Source organism: Sus scrofa, chromosome 13 (genome assembly GCF_000003025.6).
Source record: "Sus scrofa isolate TJ Tabasco breed Duroc chromosome 13, Sscrofa11.1, whole genome shotgun sequence".
NCBI classification, from domain to species: Eukaryota; Metazoa; Chordata; class Mammalia; order Artiodactyla; family Suidae; genus Sus; species Sus scrofa.
Genome location: NC_010455.5, coordinates 70,318,974 through 70,339,158, shown reverse-complemented (window position 1 = coordinate 70,339,158; position 20,185 = coordinate 70,318,974). Strand labels below are relative to the sequence as shown.

The window sequence follows — 20,185 nt, the reverse complement described above, 5'->3', positions numbered from 1 at the left end:
TTATAACTGCAAGAAATGGTTTTCACTCTTAGATCACAGACCGTTAATGACAAGAGGTCTCAAACAACATATCATAGTAGCACAAGAAAACAAAAATGGCTAAAAGCATAGCTGTTTATTTCTAGCTCCAGTCTGCACTTAATGCTTGGAAGGCAAAGGGGAAAGTATATGTATGTGTTGCAATCTAAAACTTTAAGACAAGGCTTAGAACCAGACATCTTCCACTAAGTAGGCTGTGCCATTTTGAAAAAGAAAATTTGATACGTGGATGTCTTATCTGTAAACATTCTGACCATGTGTTTCTTAATCCATCACGTAGCACCATGTTAATGCAAGCACAGTATTCTAAGCCATGTGCAAGAAGAATGCTTTCTGTGGACATGTAAAAAGGTTTCATTTTCATTATTTATTGTGCCTGTTCCTTCAAGTTAATGGAGAAGGGAAGAACAGGTGTGAGCAAGGTGATAGAGGCTTTATTTTGCCTGAGTGGCACCTCCACCACACCCATACTTGTCTTTACACTTTAGTAGCCCCAGGATGTAACTGGGTTGCCATTGAAAGAATGGGACCATGGTTCTGATGGTAGCAAGTGGCTGATCCTTTAATCACCCTTCTGAGTAGAGCACTTGTCTAAGTGATGCTGCTGCTGATATACATTGTTGAGCAGAATGCACCAGGCCAAGCCTAAGGTATACCTATTCCTATTTAATCCCTGCAGCAGCTCTCTTGCAGGATGTTTCAAGAAGCTGAAACTCCATGAGCTTTCACTGCTAACCTGCGGGTCTGAGGTAGCCCCTCTGTGAGCATGTAGGTGGGGATGCAGTGCAGCCCTGGCTCCTGATGTCATCATAGCCATGGCACCACTGCCACGCTCCTGTTCGCTCCACAGTAGATTTATTTTTAAGGCATCTGATACTGTGCTTAATTCCAGGATACTTTTTCTACTTCATTCTTGGTCATCTTTCTCTTTTTTCTCCTGGAATCGATAGATTATACCAAAACTTTTTGTTTAGCTGTTTCTACACATTCGTAAAAGCTATGAACCTTCCAGTCTGACACCATTGCCACTGTGTGCTTGTAAAGCCACCCCATACAAACATCCACTTACTCCTGGCTGCTAAGATATATGGATGGAGCAGGCTGTAAGAGCTTTCACCACAGAATGACCACTTGCCTGTTACCAGATGGAGGGCTTTGGGTAGCTCATGCTCCCTGCCTGGAGGGTTGGAGCTGGGACTTGGTCCACCCCAGGGGCTGCTCAGACAGTGTCCTGCCATAGCCCCCCATCAAGGCTTCCTTTCTAGGTCTGCAAGGTGCTACCCTCTGAGGGGTTATGCAGTCAGAGGGCCCCCAGGAGCCAGGCCCTGGACTTCCCAGGCTGCATAGCATGCTGAATTCCAGCCAGCTGGATGGCCTGTTGTCACTAGAGATGGTGACTGGTGGCTTCTGTGACATGGTGTCACATAACTCAAGGGGAGCCTTCTGCCCAGATTTCTTTTGGAAGTCTCTCAAGCAGATGCCGTACCTGGATTCCTGTGTTGGCAGTTTCCTGAGAGATTGTTACAAATTTTCATTGCTTCCCCCACAAAGAAAGATGGACAGAAAATGTGGTACCATCTGAGAGTAGCCTGAGATCAAATGTGCCCAAATAGAAATCCACGTAACTTGAGTGTCCCAAGTTAGACTAAAAGCATTAGCTTCAAATGGACAATTCTCACACATTTTAGTGATTTTTGAAGATCTGCCCAAACTAGGCTGTTTTCACACCTTTTCCTACATATACAGGCAGACCACAGAGAAACTGCTGGTTTGGGTCCAAACCATGGCATTAAAGCAAGTGTCACAATAAGGCCAGTCACTAAGCTTTTGTTTTCCCAGGGCATATAAAAGTTATGTTTGCACTATACTGTAGTGTATTAGGTGTGCAATAGCATTATGCCTAAAAAACAAAAATATATGCTTTAATTTTTAAAAATTTGCTAAAAGATGCTAACCATTCTCTGAGCCTTCAGCAAGTCTAAATTTTTTTTGCAGCAGTAACATCAGAGATCACTGATCAAAGATCACCACTGTTATATTTGTTATAACAGTGAAAAAGTTTGAAATATTGCAGGAATTACCAAAATATGACATAGAGACGTAAAGTGACCACATGCTGTTGGAAAAAAAATGACACCAATAAACTTAATACAAGGTTGCCACAAATCTTCACTTTTTGTAAAAAAAAAAAAAAAAAGTGAATAAAGTGAATTGAAATAAGCAAGAGATACTGTAATACTTAACCTGTGTTAATTTTAGACTACTCACAGAGGGGAGGAAGATTCCTTGTGTGAGCCATTGCCCACTGTGAGCCGTGCTCACCTGCCCTGGACAGGGAAAGTCACTGGAATTTTAGAGGTCATCCTGGCAGGTTTGATGTTTGTGTCCCTCGGCTCTGCTGAACTATGTGGATTTCATTCTCAGGCAAGTCCTACACAGATGCGGATCCCAGCTTATAGCCTACCTTTCCTGCCAGCTGCAGTGATCTCTACTGGTTTACATGCTGATGCATGGCCGGGAGAATGCAGAGCTCTGACTGGCTGGGCCCCAGCCACATGCCTATCGTGGAACTAAGGTCTGAGTGTGGAGAAGAGTGTTTCTCTAAAGGGAACTGGAGACTAAGGATTTGATCGTGCACAGCTAGCCTGCCATCTCTAACTTATAGAAAAATAAACCCCTTTGGTACTTGATGATGACCAATAGATTTTTGGAACACACCTCATAGCAGAGATAGGATCTGAAGCCATCACTCTGTAGTCTAATAGGGGACCCTTGAGTACAAGGGGGGTCAGCCTGGAGGGAGCTAAGATTTGTTCCGTGGTGGTGCCTGATGGGAGCTGGATCCTCTGGGGGGCTGAGTCGGGAGACCTGCAACGCCAGAGGGTACCTGGCTGAGAGTAGGTATTGGGGTCCTTGAAGCTCTGAGGAGGGCAGGATACCTATGTGCTGTGAGGGAGAGACATGCCACCCCACAGGTGGCTGCTTCTGAGCAGGGACCCAGTCACAGGGTCCGGCAGAGGGTGTCCTCAGTAAATGCTGAATAACTAGTTAAAACAATAAGAAAGCCAGCGACAGCACTCTGGGTAGAAGGGGTAAATGGTACTTTTATTTTTCAGCTTTACTGAGGCATAATTAACAAAACTGTAAGATATTTAAAGCGGGTATTGTGTTGATTTGATATAAGTATAGATTGTGAAAGGATTCTTACCACTTGTCAGGCTCCATCTCGTAATCATGTCAGGTGGGGTGGGCTACAGAGCTTTAAGTTCCACTCTATTAGCAGGTTTCAATTATGTAATACAATGTTGTCAACTTAGTCACCATGTCTTACATTAAATCCTCCGAGCTATTCATCTCGTACCTGGAAGCCTATACCCTTTTACCAACCTCTTCCTCCCACCCTCCAGCCCCCAGAAACCACTTTTTTCTACGGGTGTGACTTTCTCCTTTTTTTCCTTTAATTTTTTTTAAGATTCCACTTATAAGTGATACATGCAGTTCGTGTCTTGGTCCTGCTTATTTCACTTAGCTACTACCCTTAAGGTCTATCTCCATTGTTGTTGAGATATATATATTTATAGCAACTTCTTTCTCCATTCAGGGCAAAAAGGTGGACTTTGAACATTGTTTTCCAGATACTTGTGATGTCCTGCCTACACCTGGACACATTTTTGTCCATTACCACACCTGAGAGTAGCAGTATATGCCAACAGTAGATGCCTAACTAGGTATCAATTTACATGGAACACTAACACCAAGAAATGAGGAAACCAAGGCCAAGTGTTTTAAATTCCTTTTAGATCCATTGCACAATTTCACTACTAAAAGCATGTAGACTCTGATTTTCTTGGTTTCTTCTAGAACTTTCCTGGATGTGGAAGTAGCATGCCCACCGCCGATTCCGATTCTGATTACTACAGAGGAATATTTTTTCTTGGTGACCAAACCACCCACCTACAGTGCTCTGGGGATGTGGGCTCTGGGTGTTGACAGGACTCTCAGAGTTGTCCATGGTGGGTTGGAAAAAAGTAACCATAGAGTCTGGAAACATGGTCACGTCGGATTAACCTGGCTTCAAATCCCAGCTGCACCCCATACCATTTGGGCAAATCACTTACCCCCTACCATCAGCCTGTGAGGATGATAGGACAGGAGTTCCCATTGTGGTTCAGTGAAAATGAACCCAGCTGGTATCCATGAGGATGCTGGTTTGAATCCCTGGCTTTGTTTTGTGGGTTAAGGTTCTGGTATTGCTGCGAGTTGTGGTATAGGTCGCAGATGTGGCTGGTATTGCTATGGGGTAGGCCAGCAGCTACAGCTCCAATTTGACCCCTAGCCTGGAAACTTCCATAAGCACACCTGCGGCCCTAAAAAGAAAAAAAGCAAAAGAAGCCTAGGACAGAGCCTGACACATCGCGGACCCCAGGTTCAGAAGGCACAGAAGTGGAGGATCTGTTGGGGGGCCAGTTCAGTTTGTCCCCACGCTTTTTTCTCCTCAGGGAGTTTTCAGGAGGGCCATGAATGTGAAATAATTTAACTCAATCAATTAAAATTTATTTTCAAATGTCTTTGTCAGTGCCAGGATCCGTTAGCGGAGGACCAAATAAACAGTGTGGGTGCCAGGAGGGACATGGAGGGTGAGAGGATGGGGAGCACGCAGCAAGGCTCAGCCTTGTCCCAGTAGGTGATGTTTGGGCAACATCTGAGCAGCAGGAGGGAGCGTTAGTCCAGGCCCCCGGAAGCCTTGCAGAGGTTCTGAGGCAGGAGCGGTTCTCCTGGTTCAGGGGCCACACAGTCCCTGTCCCATGACATGCAGTCTGCACGGTCCCTTCCTTCTGATCCCACACTGATGTTTCACTTCACCTTTCTTTGCCTTTTTTTTTTTTTTTTTTTGTATTCAAACTGAGTTTATGGGGTGGTTTCCCCCTCATCTTGATGCCCCTTGCATCTTCATTCAGTGCCACCTCGGCCTGAAAGCCCTGCAGTCTGGCCGGGATGGTGGAGCAGCCATTGCACAAACTGCCAGCCTGTACAGTTCCTATGAGTGATCTCCTGGCATGATGGGCGTCTCACCCTCTAAGCAGGAACCAGGTCTGCACCTGCTTTTCCTTGTGTTTCCTCTCCTCTTCCTCCTGAGGGCCAGGTGGCTGCCAGTTCCTGTGTCCTCCCCTCAGGTGGAGGGAAGAGAGTTGGAAATCAGCCTCTCACCCTTTCTGGCTTCAGTTCCTTCCCTGAAGGGAAATGCAGGGAGGATTTGACCCGAGGGGTTGGTGCTTCCAGCCCAGCTTCCCACTGGGTGCATCTCTACCGCCATCCCCCCTCTCAGCAGCAGGTGGCGCTGTGCTCCTTGCTTTCCCAGTTTGTCCTTCCTTGGTTTGCAGTCGGCATCTATTCATGTTGACCAGCAAAGTCTGTATCGTCTTTTTCCTTATATCCAAACAATTTGTGGAGCTCCAACCCAATAGTATCTGTTGCTGCCAGGAGCAAAGAAGGAAAGAAAACAGCGTGCTGTTTAGGCCCCAGGGAGCAGATTGAAGGGTAAATTGCCCTTCGTGCCCACATCTTGTTGAATTAAAATGAGGTTGTCGACAAGGCCATATCCCAGACAAGATGATTTTGTCCGCACTAAGTGGTCCTGTGTGTGCGTGTAGTCAACCCTCAGAGTTTGAGGACAGATGCCACCACTCTGATGAGCAGATCCTCTTACCTGCTGGCAGCCTCAGAGCGTTCATCTGTGCGGTGTCCTTTCAGCTTCAACAATGTGTGTTGGGGAAGGTCTAGGATCATTCTGTTACTGATTGAAAGAGCTTAAGTGTGGAGTTCCTGAAACACTCTTGGTTGTAGTATCAGAAAGGCAGCCATTGGGTGTCCTGGGTGAAGAGTACAGAAACATGCTCATTTCCCACAAACACTACTTACTGGGTGATCAGCAGGTCTGGCCTCTGACTCAGTTCCCTCCTCCCTGAAATAAGGATGGTAGCAGGGCCCACCTTATGAGGAGGGCAGAGCGTCCCGTGACGTCCATGCAGGAGCTAGCTCAGGGCCTATTTTCCTTAATTAGACCAGCGGAATTAGACCACGTAATGTGTTTCCTGTCTCCGGTCTGCCTTTCAGGCCTCTGTGGTTGGTCCACAGTACAAAAGACCACTTATAAATATCTCTCTGTCTTATAAGAAGGATCAAAGCTGTTCTATATGAGTTCGTAGTTTCTGTCTGGCTGAGTCTACTACAACATTAAAAAAATAATAATCTCATTTATCTCTTCTTGCATTGTTTTTCCTTTAAGGCTTTTTCAGGCTGAGGACTGCTAGAAACGGGGTCAGATAAAAGCTAATCATGATAAGGATTTGGAAATCAGATGAGGGGCAAGGAAGCCTCCCCTTTACAGAGTCCTGACCCTCTCCCCCCTTGGTTCTCAGCAGTGTGTTCTTCAGTTCAACACTAGGGTACGAGAGAAATGAGTGGAACCAGCTCTGTGAGCAAGGTCACCCAACAGCATCATGAGATAATGACATCACTGACAGCTCTTTCCCAGGAAAAACCCAGGGCTCAAATAACCGAGGGAAAGGACAGGTCATCTTCATGGCAGGTTGACAGAGCTGGTTGCAGGCTGCCATCAAATATCAGGCCTGGGAGTGTTGCTAAAAATGACCCAGGGGCTACACCTGGCTCTGCTCAATTTGCCCTGAGCCTCGCTGCCCTCACATGCTCAGGACAACAGAATATCACCAACAGGTTTGTTTGGTTGTTGTTGTTGTTTTTTTTTTTTTTCCGTTGTTCCATTTCCTAGAAGAAAGGTTACCAAATGCCAGAATCAAAATAGAATGTGGATTGTGTCACAGGAATCCTGTTTGATCCAGGCACACTCATATTGTGCTATGGCCTTGAGGGGAGAGAGCAGATAAGCAGAAATGCAGGGTTATTATCACATTGTGGGAAGTGACATCACGGAAGGCCCCTAGTCTGCCTCTCTCTCCAGACTAGTTATTTTCTGTCATGCTGCACACCAAGTGAATCATGTTTTCAGTGCCTCAGAGGGACACAGTTACTTAGGTGAGCCTGATGCAGAATCCTTCACATAAGAAAAAGTCCTTTTGTTAAAGTGAGTGGTGGTCCCCAACTTTATCCATATCCCAAGTTCATGGTTTTACACATTTTCTGTTCTTTTTTAATCTTGGCTTAAATTCTTTACTATTTGTAGCGATATGATAGAATTTTCCAAGTGATAGTGAATTATTCATGGTCACTTTCCTGAACAGCAAACAATTAAATTGAAGAATTCAGACCTTTGTAGATTACCTTTCATTATATGATGAATATCATCTTTTTTATTTATAAAAAGCATAATATAAAATGTACCATCTTAACCGCTTTTAAGTGTTCAGTTCAGTGATGCTAAGTGCATTCACATTATGCAACATACATTGTGTTTTCTTGAAGCAGCTCTCTCCAGGATGTCTTTATCAGCAGTTAGAGACATCCCCTTCCTGCCAAGTTTTTCTCCCATGATATAATACTTTATTACTATCCTTAAACTTACTTCTCAGAGATTTCAAAGCTTTGGAAAGTAAATCCAAACAAAATCCATGGGCAATCCTTAAAATGTAGATGCACTAAGAGAAGGCTGTGAAGCTCATTCATCCTTTATGTCACAACCCAAACTCATTTGGGTAGAGAGCCCCTGGACCTGCAATGGAGAGCTGGCCTTGGGACTGTCAGGTGAGGATAAAGGTTAAGGCATCCTCGCCTGAAGCCTCCGTTGGCTTCCCAACTCACTAGAGTGACTGGCATATGCCTCACCCAGCTCATCCCCTCCCGGTCCCATTCCTGCCCACTTCTCTGACCCCACTTCCTGCTGGCCTTCACACTGACCCTTAAAAATGTTAAGCTCGGAGTTCCCATTGTGGCTCAGCAGAAACGAATCCGACTAGGAACCATGAGGTTGTGGGTTTGATCCCTGGCCTCGCTCAGTGGGTTAAGGATCCAGCATCGCCGTGAGCTGTGGTGTAGGTGGCAGACACAGCTTGGATCTGACGTTGCTGTGGCTGTGGCATAGGCCAGCAGCTGTAGCTCCGATTTAACCCCTAGCCATGGAACCTCCATATGCTGCAGGTATGGCCCTAAGAAGCAAAAAAGCAAAAAAAAAAAAAAAAAAAAAAAAGAAAATGTCAAGCTCATTCCTTCTTAAAGACCCTTGTTTTCACTCCTACCTCAGCTTAGAATCATCTTCTCAACTTGTGCTGAGCAGTAGAAACACTTATATAACTCATAGCCTTCTCAATGCTGGGGCCACATCATATACCAATTAAGTCATCATCTCTGGGACCTTAAGGATCAGTATTTTTATTTTTTTATTTTTTTAAATTTGTTGTCTTTTTAGGGCTGCGCCCATGGCATATGGAGATTACCAGGCTAGGGGTTGAATCAGAGCTGTAGCCGCCAGCCTACGCCAGAGCCACAGCAACACGGGATCTGAGCTGTGTCTGCAACCTACATCACAGCTCACGGCAACACCAGATCCTTAACCCACTGAGCAAGGCCAATGATCAAACACGCAACCTCATGGTTCCTAGTCGGATTCATTTCCGCTGCACCACGACGGGAACTCCAAGAATCAGTATTTTTAAAACAAACAAAAAATTCTCCAGGAATTCCTATATAGCCACATTTGAGAACAAGCGTCCTGGATCAGCAGTTCTCACAAATGTGGTTCCAGCTCAGAAATAATAGCATCCCTGGGAACCTGTTAGAAATGGATGTTCTCAGTCCCCACCTAAATTTCCTGAGTCAGAAGCTTTAAGAGCAGAGCCCAAGAGTGTGTATTGTAACAAACTCCAGATTCTGAAATGCCTAAGCTTGACAACCATCATCCTACATCCTTGGTGCCCAAGGTGTGGCTCGTGGCTCAGCAGCATCAGCATTACTTGGAAGCTTGTTAGAAAAGCAAAATCTCTGACACCAGCTGGTAAATCCAGTCAACAGGATCAGAATCCACACTTTAACAGTATCACCGTGCCTCCTGCCAGTCATGTCTGAGAAGCTCTCTGGCTCCCTCCCCTGAGAGCCTAAAAACAGCTACACGCTGAGCCCACCCAGCACCCAGAGCTTGGGCTCTAAATGTCTTAACATCAAAAGTAGCCAGGTTTGTTGGAGCAAAGGCTGATTCCAGGACTGATGCAAGCAAAGTGCAAGGTGAGCCTCAGACTTTTTGTGCCAGAAAGCAAGGAAGTGGGCTTGAAGAAAGATGGGGACACATCAAAAAGATGGGGGCTAAGCTAAAGGATTTCTCACTGGCCATGTTGGAGGAACCTTGCAGTCATGGATTATAACCCGCTGAATGAAATAAAAGCAATGAGTTTGTAGTGCTGTAACAAAATAAGTTTTGTATAAATAAATGAGAGAGAAGGGAAAACTCTTCTTTGCAGCAGGATGCCAGCTAATAAACATAGAAGGAAAGATGGAGTAAGAAAATCACCCATGAAGGCTAAAACCCATGGGTGAAAGTTTGAGGAACAGAACAACTTACACTCTAAAAGTACCTCCCCACAAATGATTTATTCATTACAAAGGGGCAGTAGTACCTTGATAGTGGAGAAAGTGGCAGAGATCACCTTCACCCAGCAGCCAGAGTTGGCATCACCCACCCTGGGACAGCCCAGTACCCCCTGCCTCCTGCTGTGACATGCTGAGGAGGGCACAGTATCCCTCCCAGGGCATTCCTGCCACAGAAGCCCCCCTGAACTTGCTCCTCAGGAAGCATCAGGAATCCAAATAGAGGAACAGTTCAAGGAGTATCCGGCCTGCATGCTCAGAAAATGTCAAGGTCAAGAAAGACAAAGAATGGCTAAGGAAATGTTCTGGACTAAAGGAGACTAAAGAGATGTAAGGACTAATGCAGTGGGAGATCCTGGACCTGGAAATGTGTATCACTTTAAAAGGTTATTCCGGGAACTATTGACAGAATTTAAATACAGACGCTGGTTTAGGAAATATTTTACAAAATGCACACTGAAATATAGGGCGATGCAGCAGTATATTTGCATCATGAATTCTCAAATGGTTCCAAAAACATGTGTGTGGGAAGGTATAGGGCTATGTGTGTAACACGTATGTATGTTCCATGTTAATAGAGACAAGAAGGCAAAACTTTAACAATTGGTGAATCTAGAAGATGAGAGTTCCTTGACTATCTTGGAACTTTTCTATAAGCTTAAAATTTATCAAAATAGAAGCCTTGTTCCCTCCCTTCGAAAAAAGACCTTTGAAAACAAACACCAAAATAAACCAAGGAAGAAGCCTTGATCCAGAGCAGTCTTGCTTCTAAGTCTAGTCTGACTCTCTCCTTCTGGTCATGTAGGTCTCTACTCCTCTCTCACCTCCTCCAAGAGGCCCTACCTAGGTGGTCATCCCCTACCACCACTGTCAGACCCTCTCTGTCAGGTTACCTGCTCTCTTACTCTCATAGCTCTTTGTTGGCATGTGAAATTATTCATATTTATACCTGTCTACTGGTTTACTGTCTCTTCCCAGTAGAATGTAAGCTTCATAGCATAGGGATTTCATCTGGCTGGAAATGGCCCCAGTACAGTGCCTCACTGCTTGGAGGGCCCCCACCAGTGTACATTAAGTAAAGGAAAAGACAGACCTTGGCTTCCTTACGCTCAAGATGCTGGGCTCTACGATGTAACAACACCAGACTCCTTCCCTGCCCTAACACTGACCAGAGTCTGGACCATAAGAACCACTGTTGAAAGAGCATCTTTAATGTCCCAGGCTTTTCTTTACAATCTTTCATTTCATCTTCACAGTGACCCCTTTCCACTCATTGCTTTAGCAGACACATACCAAGCACCTATTATGTACTAGGCACTAAGAACATACTCATCAACACAACAGACACAGCCCTTACCACTTAGCCAGAGCTGACTGAGGAAACTGAGACTCAGAGAGGTTCCCCAACTTGCTGAAGCTGCACAGCAAGCACAGGGTGGAGCTGGAAGGGTAAACAAGGTCTCAATACAAAGGCCAGGCTCTTCTTGCGTTGGGGACCTGCTGCCTCTGAGGAGCTGCTGTGTGAGTCGGCTCCATCCTCGGGTGGCTCCCCCCGAGCCGTCACAGCACCTGTGTCCCATGACCTGGACACTGGTCCTCACTGTGACCCTTCCTTGGCAAAGAAACAGAGCGTGCTCTATCTCAGCCTTTTCTGATTACGGTCTTGATTGTCCCTTGGCCTCTCAGTCCCACTTACTTCAGATAAGCAGGAATCTGTTCTGCTTCACTGGGCAAAGGTTAAGTTCAATTCAACCTCAGAAATAATCTAAGTGGCAGACATACTCAAATAACCTTGCCAGAAAAATAACCAAAAAGCAAAAACCAAGAAACAAAATAAAAACCCACTTCAAAAATGTTTAATGAAGAGACCGAGCATGAAGAATTAAAACTATGTAAGAGAGCAGGGAAACTTCCTAAAAGAGGTTTGATTTTTCTTCACCCCATTGACCCTTTCCCTCCTTGAACATTTTCTCTGCCAATTAATCACTCAACTTATGACCAGGCCCTGTTTCCCTGTTTATAATTTTAAGCCTCAAGAATCCTGCTGTAAAGACCACAATAAATTTCCCTGGTTAGCAAGACAAACATTTATCGTAGAGGATCAATTACTGCACCGGGAGGTCTTAGATTCTTGGGATTTAGTGCACGCCTTTGCCCTTGATTTGTTGGGTGACCTTCGCTTCCTGTGCCTCTGTTTCTGAAGCTGCACAAGGAAAACAATGTTACCCCCGGAGTTGTTCTGAAATTGCTTTGGGTTCCCTGTTGGAAAATAGAAGAGGGGTTTTGGCCGAGGATATGATTTATCTCTGCCCATGAATGCCCCTCCTCCTCCTTCTGGAAACTAGCTAATTGTGCTTACAATTGAAAGGCATGCTCTGTGGGCATCTGAAGTAGATTCCTTACAGGAATGTCTAGTGAGTGGGTAAATAAAGAGACACATTAACAGAGTTTTGTTATTCTAGAGAAAAATGTCACATCTCCATTTTTTGTGGCCATGAGGTTCAGAGTTGTGGAGGGGGATGGACAAGAAAACAGGATTGTTCTTTGGAACAGAGATTCACAGATGACTTACCCATGATAGAAGCTTTTTTTTGCCAGAGTTGAGCAATGGTTTTTCTAGCAAGTCAGACAGCTAACTGGTGACCAAGTAGGTGATAAAATGACCCCTTTTTGTCTAGTGAGTTTCCCATTATAGGAGGTAAGTAAGAACAGGGTGGAGTAGAGGAAGTTCAAGCACCAAAAGAGGATTTCACCTAAGTATCATTTATCCGCCTCTAACCCTGAGATTCAGGGCTTCTAGTCCCTTTGGGTGTCACATGTTCTTCTGAACAGACAGTGGGGACAAAGGACAGCGACAAGTGAGGTCAGGGGGAAATTCAAGATTTATATCACACAAAGAAAGAATGGCTTTATATCTACTCCAAAGCATGGACCAGTTAGGATCCCAGGAGAAGCAGGTGAGTAGGGTACTGTGTATCTGAGGACTCATCACATGTACTGAGGACACATTTTTCAACAGGAAGTATTGCATGGACCACGGACTCTGCTGCCTAAGAGGAAGTTGGGATGGCCACTGTGTTCCCTCAGGAGGTAGCTTTCAGCCATAGAAGTTCCATCACTGATTAGCAGTTGGAGGAACCCAACCTCAGAGACCCAGAGAGGGTGAGCATGATGGGGAAATTAGGGATAGAATCAGCTTCTAATCAGGTACTTACTTTAGAGTAAATACCAACCACCTTAAGAAGAGCTGCCAATTATTTATCATGTTCTATGAGCAATATGATGCATGGTTCACTCACTTCAGAAATTCCTCAAGGAAGATGCCATATCCTGTCCTTCAGATGAAGCACTGGGGCTTCCAGAGGGCAGAAGCATCTTGCCTTGCAAATGGAGACACCAGTATTCAAAGTCAAGTCTGTCTGACTCAAGATCCCAAGTCCCCTCCACTGTGTCAACACTCATGATATGGGAGCAGGGATTAGTAAGCCCATTTTTGCAGATAGAAACACTGAGCTCTGAAACTGGGACTACTAGTGGAAAGACTGTGGTTTGATGGATTCCAGATTTCTATCAGATGTCCCATGGGAGGAACCCTGTAGAATCCCAGAACTGAGGATTCACCTAACCCTTTAGTCTGGAGAGGAGAGCCTGACTCAGAGGGTGAGTGATCTGCTCAGGGGCAGGAGGCAGGATGAGCTGAGTGACCTGCCTTCAGGGGGAGTAAGCTAGATCTGCGCTGACCCCACCCAGAGGACTCTGGGCTGGCGGGAATGCCTGGCCCTGAACTTGGAGAGTGTCCAAGGGGTTAGGGCACCGGGGGTGGAACTTCTGTCAGGGTGACAACATGGACCAGCAGGCAGGGCCTTGGGGTCAAAGGGCCACCAGCCCAGCAGCTGCCCATGTGGGCAAACCTTGCAACCTGGGGGTATTGGTTGAAAGGCAGGGAACAGAGGTGGGGTTTTATTTGGGGAGGGGAGCCATTGTTCACAGATGACCCTTCTCACCCTGCCTCTTCTTTAAAGGTTCTGCCAGTAGTGCAAGGCCTCCTTGGATTTATCTGAACTCCCTTCTTACCCACTGCCTGCAAGAGCAATCATCCTGACTACCCTTTCTAGAAGCCGTTTAGGTGTTAGGGCCTAGACTTGACACTCCACATGCAAGAGCTGACATAGAGCTCTCCCAACAATCCTGTGAACATGCTATAATGAGCTGATGCTCAGAGAGGTTAAGTGACTTGCTAAGCTCACACAGCTGATGACTAACAGAGTCAGAACGGCAGCTCTATTAGGATATGGGTTTCTGACTCCTTTGGTGGCTGCTGTATTCCCAGCGCATGGTGCATGGGTGGCCCCCCTGTACCTAGTCATTAAGAGAATCTCTTACTGAGCACCATGCCCATTGCCCTACACCTTGCTGTCTCCTAAAAACCCCCATAATGAGAGAATTCAGTTTTGAGGGAAAATAGATTTAGAGGACTTCAGTCAAGAATGCATCCATGGAGTTCCGGTCGTGGCACAGTGGAAACAAATCCGACTAGAAACCAGGAGGTTGCAGATTCGAGCCCTGGCCTCGCTCAGTAGGTTAAGGATCTGACATTCCCATGAGCTGTGGTGTAAGTCGCAGACACCACTCAGATCTGACATTGCTGTGGCTGTGGCATAGGCTGGCAGCAACAGCTCCAATTAGACCCCTAGCCTGGGAACCTCCATATGCCGTGGGTGTGGCCCTCAAAAGACACACACACACACACACACGCACGCACACGCACACGCACACACACATAAGAATGCATCCAGGAAGTCCTTTGCTATCAGTACTTTTATACTCACCAAAATATTACAATGAGGAAAGCCGCTTGAGTGAATGTAAATTGCATGTATACATTTTTACAGTTAATAATCAGGCCTGCTGTGGAATTGATTTCTTCTGCAGGCTGATTCAGTGAGATGCTTGTTAGTGCATTTTGCTTTTTTGCTTTCCTACAGATGATGTGCATACTAACAGGCACTTGTTTTTCCCTTTTGAAATGATTCAAAACTATTTTGGGGGTCAGGGGTGTGCACCCTTGGCATATGGAAGTTCCCAGGCTAGGGGTTGAATTGGAACTGGACCTACCGGCCTACACCACAGCCACAGCCACGTGTGACCTATTCCACAGTTCATGGCAATGCCGGATCCTTAACCCATTGAGCAAGGTCAGGGATTGATCCTGTGTCCTCATGGATACTAGTTGGTTTGTTACCACTGAGCCACAATAGGAACTCCCTCAAAGCCATTTTGATTTTACAACTCAGAATCTCAAAGTCACTTTCCTCAAGCCATGAATTTGTGACTTTATATATACCCAGACCCTGAAGAAAGGGTAATCTGTATATCCTCAAATTTCCAAAAAGGAAGCTTGTTACAAGGTCAGTTTACAATATAGCTCCCTCTGTTGATCAGTGTGGTCCAAGTTCATGGAATGTCCTGTTAATTGGATCATAACCATCCATCCACTCATGGACTCTCTCATTTTCAGCAGCTGGAATTCTACAAATTACAACTGAAATCCATCTAAACTTTACCGACCATAATTATTTGTTTCTTTCATGATTTAGGATGTAGTTTAGCATCTCATAGAGCCCTATACCAAAGTAGTGAAATTTTGAATTAAAACTCCTCAGAGCTGAAAGGGATCCTACAGATTCCCCAATCTAACATTTCACTAATTCCATTTCACAAAACAACTCCCCCATAAGATAGTGTACCCAGAAAATTTTCTCTCATCAAATAAGTTTGGGAGCTGCTGTGAGTTCTACCTTTCTGTCTGAGAGTCACAATGCATAAGAGCAGACAAGTTCCTAAGGCCTGCAGTAGATAGACTTGTTTAACTTTGTCCCATCCAGTGTTCCCAAAATTACTGGACTGGGGGGACTGAGGGGATTTTTTTTTTTAACTTCTGAAAAATGCCTACTAGGAAACACTTTGGAAAATAATCAGTCCTCCACTGCACACAGCCACCTACCAATTTACAGATGTGGACAGTCAAGTTTAGAGAGGGGAGGAAAGTGGCCTGGAGTCACACACGGTTGATGGCAGAGCTAGGCCTGGAACTCCCACATTTCTTAGCTCCTAGGTTCACAATTCATATCAGCTACAATGCCCTGGTAAGATTGGTAAAACAGAGATAGACAAGTAATAAAGTATGGATTCATATGTGGTACAATGCCCAGGTAATATCAATAGAACTAAGGTAGCCAGGTAATAAAGTATGAATTGAGCCAGGTTTTATTGTACCAAATCCACTGGTTTTGAAGCTTATTGTATTGAAAAAGATAACTATGGAACTAGAAAACTTTTGTGTCTGTCCCAGGTGACCTTGGAGTGTGGGGGCCTAACACGGCTGCTTGAGCTCTTGTCCAGTGGATTGCTTCTCATAAAGCAAGTCTGAAGTTTTTGGAAGATGGGGTAGGGCCAGTGGTCAGGCTATCATGTTAGAGTAACTTTAACTGTTAGTAACAGCAATCATGTTCACTTACTGAATGGGGGCAGATACTTCAGTGGCGACAGTGAGCTTGGGAGCACACACCCTGGGTTAGAATCCTGGCCCTGTCCTGGATTAACTGCGTGATCTTGAGCAAGCAATTTAATCTCTCAAGGCCTCTGTTTCCCACTGTGAAAGGGGATAATAATAGCACCTGTCTTTTCCTGGCACAGCACCCTGAGAGGATTTAGTGTCATGATGTCTTCATTGGGAACACTGAGTTCCCAATAGAACAAGTACAATAGTTCCTGTCCTAGAAGAAGGGGGGGTTTCCAAAAGATGCACAGAGGCTGGCCACTCAGCTACATCATAAACCTGGGGGAGTTTGAGCAGATGGCCCAGAAGGTGCGGCAGTAAGAGTAGGGCAGGGAGGGTAAATTGAGCAAAGATAAGTGAAGAGATGCTCAATCCACGCAGAAGATGAAGGTCGTGTTTTTATAATTGAGGCAAAGATCAGCTAGGAAGACAGACTATATTAACCAGGATTTTTCATTGACAACTGGCTTGGGGGAAAGAAAGGGGCAGGGGGAGCTGACTAGGTATGGCTCTGTCCCTTGGCTCTCCTTTACTCATTGCTGACTCTGTTCTCAGGCAGGTGCTCCCTTCATGGGGCAGGATGGCCACAGCAACACCAGGGGGACATTTCAGCTTAGCCATCCTGCCTCTTGCCCGGAATTTCAAACACAGTTCTAGGATTCATCATGATGGGCCAGGCCCAGGTCATGTGCCCCTTTACACTTACAGAGACTGGTTGGCCAGGCCTGAGTCATTTGCTTCCTCCTAGAAATGAAGAAGCCATGGCGCTGAGACCCCGACCTTCTACCTTTATTTCCCACTATTTCGTTCAGTTTCCTGACCCCTGTCTGTCTTCAGTTGGCCAACTTCTTCCCAGGTTTCACAAGGATCCCTCATTCTGGCCCCAGGTAAGAAATGGCCACATTATATAGAGGGGCCTTCTGGATTGGGTTGGGCATTTCTGTTGGCTCAGAAGTAGACGCAGAAAATGCCCGTCTGGATAGAGGGAGACAGTGTGCAGTGCGTGATGCTAGGACAGCAGAGGAGTTTTCATCTTAAGTGCCAGTTATGGTTTAGAGTGGCTGTTTTGCAGAGGATGGTAAAGCTGTGTTCAGACTCAGAGAGAAAGGAAGCCATGATTAACTAATAACGTCTGCCAGGAGCACTGTAGTACGTAATGCTGGCAGACATGCCGTGCATTTGCCAAGCCTCATTAAAGAAACAGCATGGATCAGGGAGTGTAACAGCCCTGTTCATGGTCACCTCCACCTCTAGTCCTGTGATCACATTGTGGCGACTTACCCTTACAGGCAACAGCTCCCCCATTTTCACAGGTGAGATCATTCATCCTAAAGAGCTTCTAAAAGAATCAGTGGTGACAGTGTACATAAGTGGCAACCATGTTGCTCCATAAATGAAGCTTTGGTTTTTTGGTAGAAGAAAAAGACATCTCATTTTTCCAGAGGTCCTCTTCCTAGAGTTCTAATTGACTAGAATGCCTCAGTTAGGAAGATTTTTATGGGTCCGAACTTCTCTTTTCGAAAGATGCACTATTAGTTCCTCACCGTTATTCCAAAAGGACTTAATAAAACATTATGTCCAGACCCAACTTTGGCAGCAAGCTCTGCTTCTCATTTCTTCTCTTGCCAACAGTACCGCTTCCAGCACCACATCTGAGAATTTACAAAGGGTCTGACATATCTTCATAAGATCTCCACTACCTTGTCTTACAGCAAGGGACCCACTTAATGACAAAGAATGTATAGCAGGGGGCACATGATCCCAAAACCCATTGCTCTTCCTGGGGGATGCATCACCAGAAACTACTCTTGGCCTGCTAGAATATCGCAAGTGCCTCTTAGAAGCCAAATTAAAATGCCAGCCTAGGGGTGATGTTCTGTGAGATTGTGATGCTGTATTTTTTTAGAGGTTTAAGTCACAAACGATTCACCATATTAGCCTTTTTAAAGTTACAATTCAGTGGATTTTAGTGCATTCCTAATAGTATGTAACCATGACACTGTCTCATTCCAGAACATTCTTATATCCATTCAGCAACCAATCCCCATTTCTTCCTCACCCCACCCCCTGAAAACTAATTTGCTTTCTGTCTCTATGGATTCACCTATTCTGTACATTTCATATAAATGGAATAATATAAGGCATGGCCTTTTGTGATTGGCCTCTTTCACATGGCACAGTGTTTTCAAGGTTCATCCATGTTGAAGTATGGATCAGTATTCATTCCTTTTTATTACTAAATAACATTCCATTGTATGGACATACAACATTTTTTTTATCCATTCATCCATCAGTGAAAATTGGGTTGTTTCTGCCTTTGTGTTATTATGAAATTCTTGTAGGAGTTTTAGTTTGAACACCTGTTTTCAATTCTTTGGAGTATATACCCTTAAGTATTATGAAATCATATTTTAATCCTACGTTTAACTTTTAGAGGAACAGCCAAACTCTTTTTCCCAGCAGTTGTGCCTTTTACATTCCCATCAGCAATGTGAAATGTGAATTCCAACTTCTTGATGTGTTCAGTAAAAACTGTTATTTTTAATTTTTTTTGTCTTTTTTTGCCATTTCTTGGGCCACTCCCACGGCATATGGAGGTTCCCAAGCTAGGGGTCAAATCGGAGCTGTAGCCACCAGCCTACGCCAGAGCCACAGCAACACGGGATCTGAGCCGTGTCTGCGACCTGCACCATAGCTCACGGCAACGCTGGATCCTTAACCCACTGAGCAAGGCCAGGGATCAAACCCGCATCCTCATGTTTCCTAGTCGGATTCGTTAACCACTGCGCCACCACAGGAACTCCCTATCTTTAATTTTTAAAAATCATAGGCATCCTAATGGATATGAAGTAGTATCTTACTGCGGTTTTAATTAGCATTTCTCTAATGACTACTGATAATGAGCCTCTTTTCATGTGCTTATTGTCCATTTATATATCTTTGAAGAAATAGCTCTTCAGTCCTTTGCCCATTTTTAAATTGGGCTGTTTTGTTGTTGTTGTTGAGTTGTAGGAGTTCTTTATACATTGGAGATATTAATCCTTTATCAGATATATAATTTGCAAATACTGTCTTTCATTCTGTAGGTTGCTTTTTTACTTCCTTGATAGAACCTTTGATACACAAAAATTTTAATTTCGATGAAGTCCAGTTTATATATTTTCTTTTGTTGCTTGTGCTTTGGTGCTGTATCTAGGAATTGTCAAATCTAAAGTCATGAAGATTAAACCCTATGTTTACTTCTAAGAGTTTTATACCTTTAGATCTTATGTTTGGGTATTTGATCTTTTTGGAGCCTTATGAGGTAAGGGTCTAAAGCCACCTCTTTGCCTGTGATTAGCATACTTCTTTGATTATCATAGCATTGAAGTAAGCCTTGAAATTGGAGAGTGTGAGTCCTCCAACTTTGCTCTTTTTTCCAAGGTTGTTTTGGTTAAACATGGATCCTTGCACTTACATATAAAATTATAGAATCAGTTCATCCCTTTCTGCAAAATAGGAAGGTGGAATTTTGATAGAGACTGCACCAAATCTGTTGGTCACTTTGGTGAGTACTGCCATCTTCGGGTGCCTTTTGACTAACTGCCCTAGGCAGAACTTCCAATACAATATTGAATTGAATTGTAAGAGTAAACATCTTTGCACTGTCCATGATCTTAGAGAGAAAGCATTTAGTCTTTCAGCATTAAGGATGATGTTAACTGGGGTTTTTTTCATAGATAGGCTTTTTGAGGAATTTACCTTTTCTTCAAATTTGGTGATCCTTTTTTATATGAAAAGACATTGTGTTTGTCAACTCCTTTCTGCATCAATTGAGAGGATCACAGTGGGTTTTTTTCTTCATTCTATTAATATGGTGTGTTTCATTGATTAATTTTTGTGTGTTGAACCACCCTTGCATTCTTGGGATAAATTCATCTTGGTTGTGGTATATAATCTTAACATGATTCTAGAATCTGTTTGCTAGTATTGTGTTGAGGAATTTTTGCATCTATACTCATTGGCATATTGGTCTTTACTTTTCTCCTTTGATGT

The 20,185-nt window shown here is 44.5% G+C and overlaps 1 long non-coding RNA gene across 1 annotated transcript; it reads right to left on the bottom strand.

Annotated features, from left to right (window-relative positions):
* Nucleotides 4,914–14,190, bottom strand: LOC110256290. Its single transcript, XR_002337663.1, has 2 exons — nucleotides 10,949–14,190; nucleotides 4,914–5,909 (listed from the first exon to the last, which is right to left on the bottom strand). It is a non-coding gene; the product is annotated as an uncharacterized LOC110256290 (long non-coding RNA).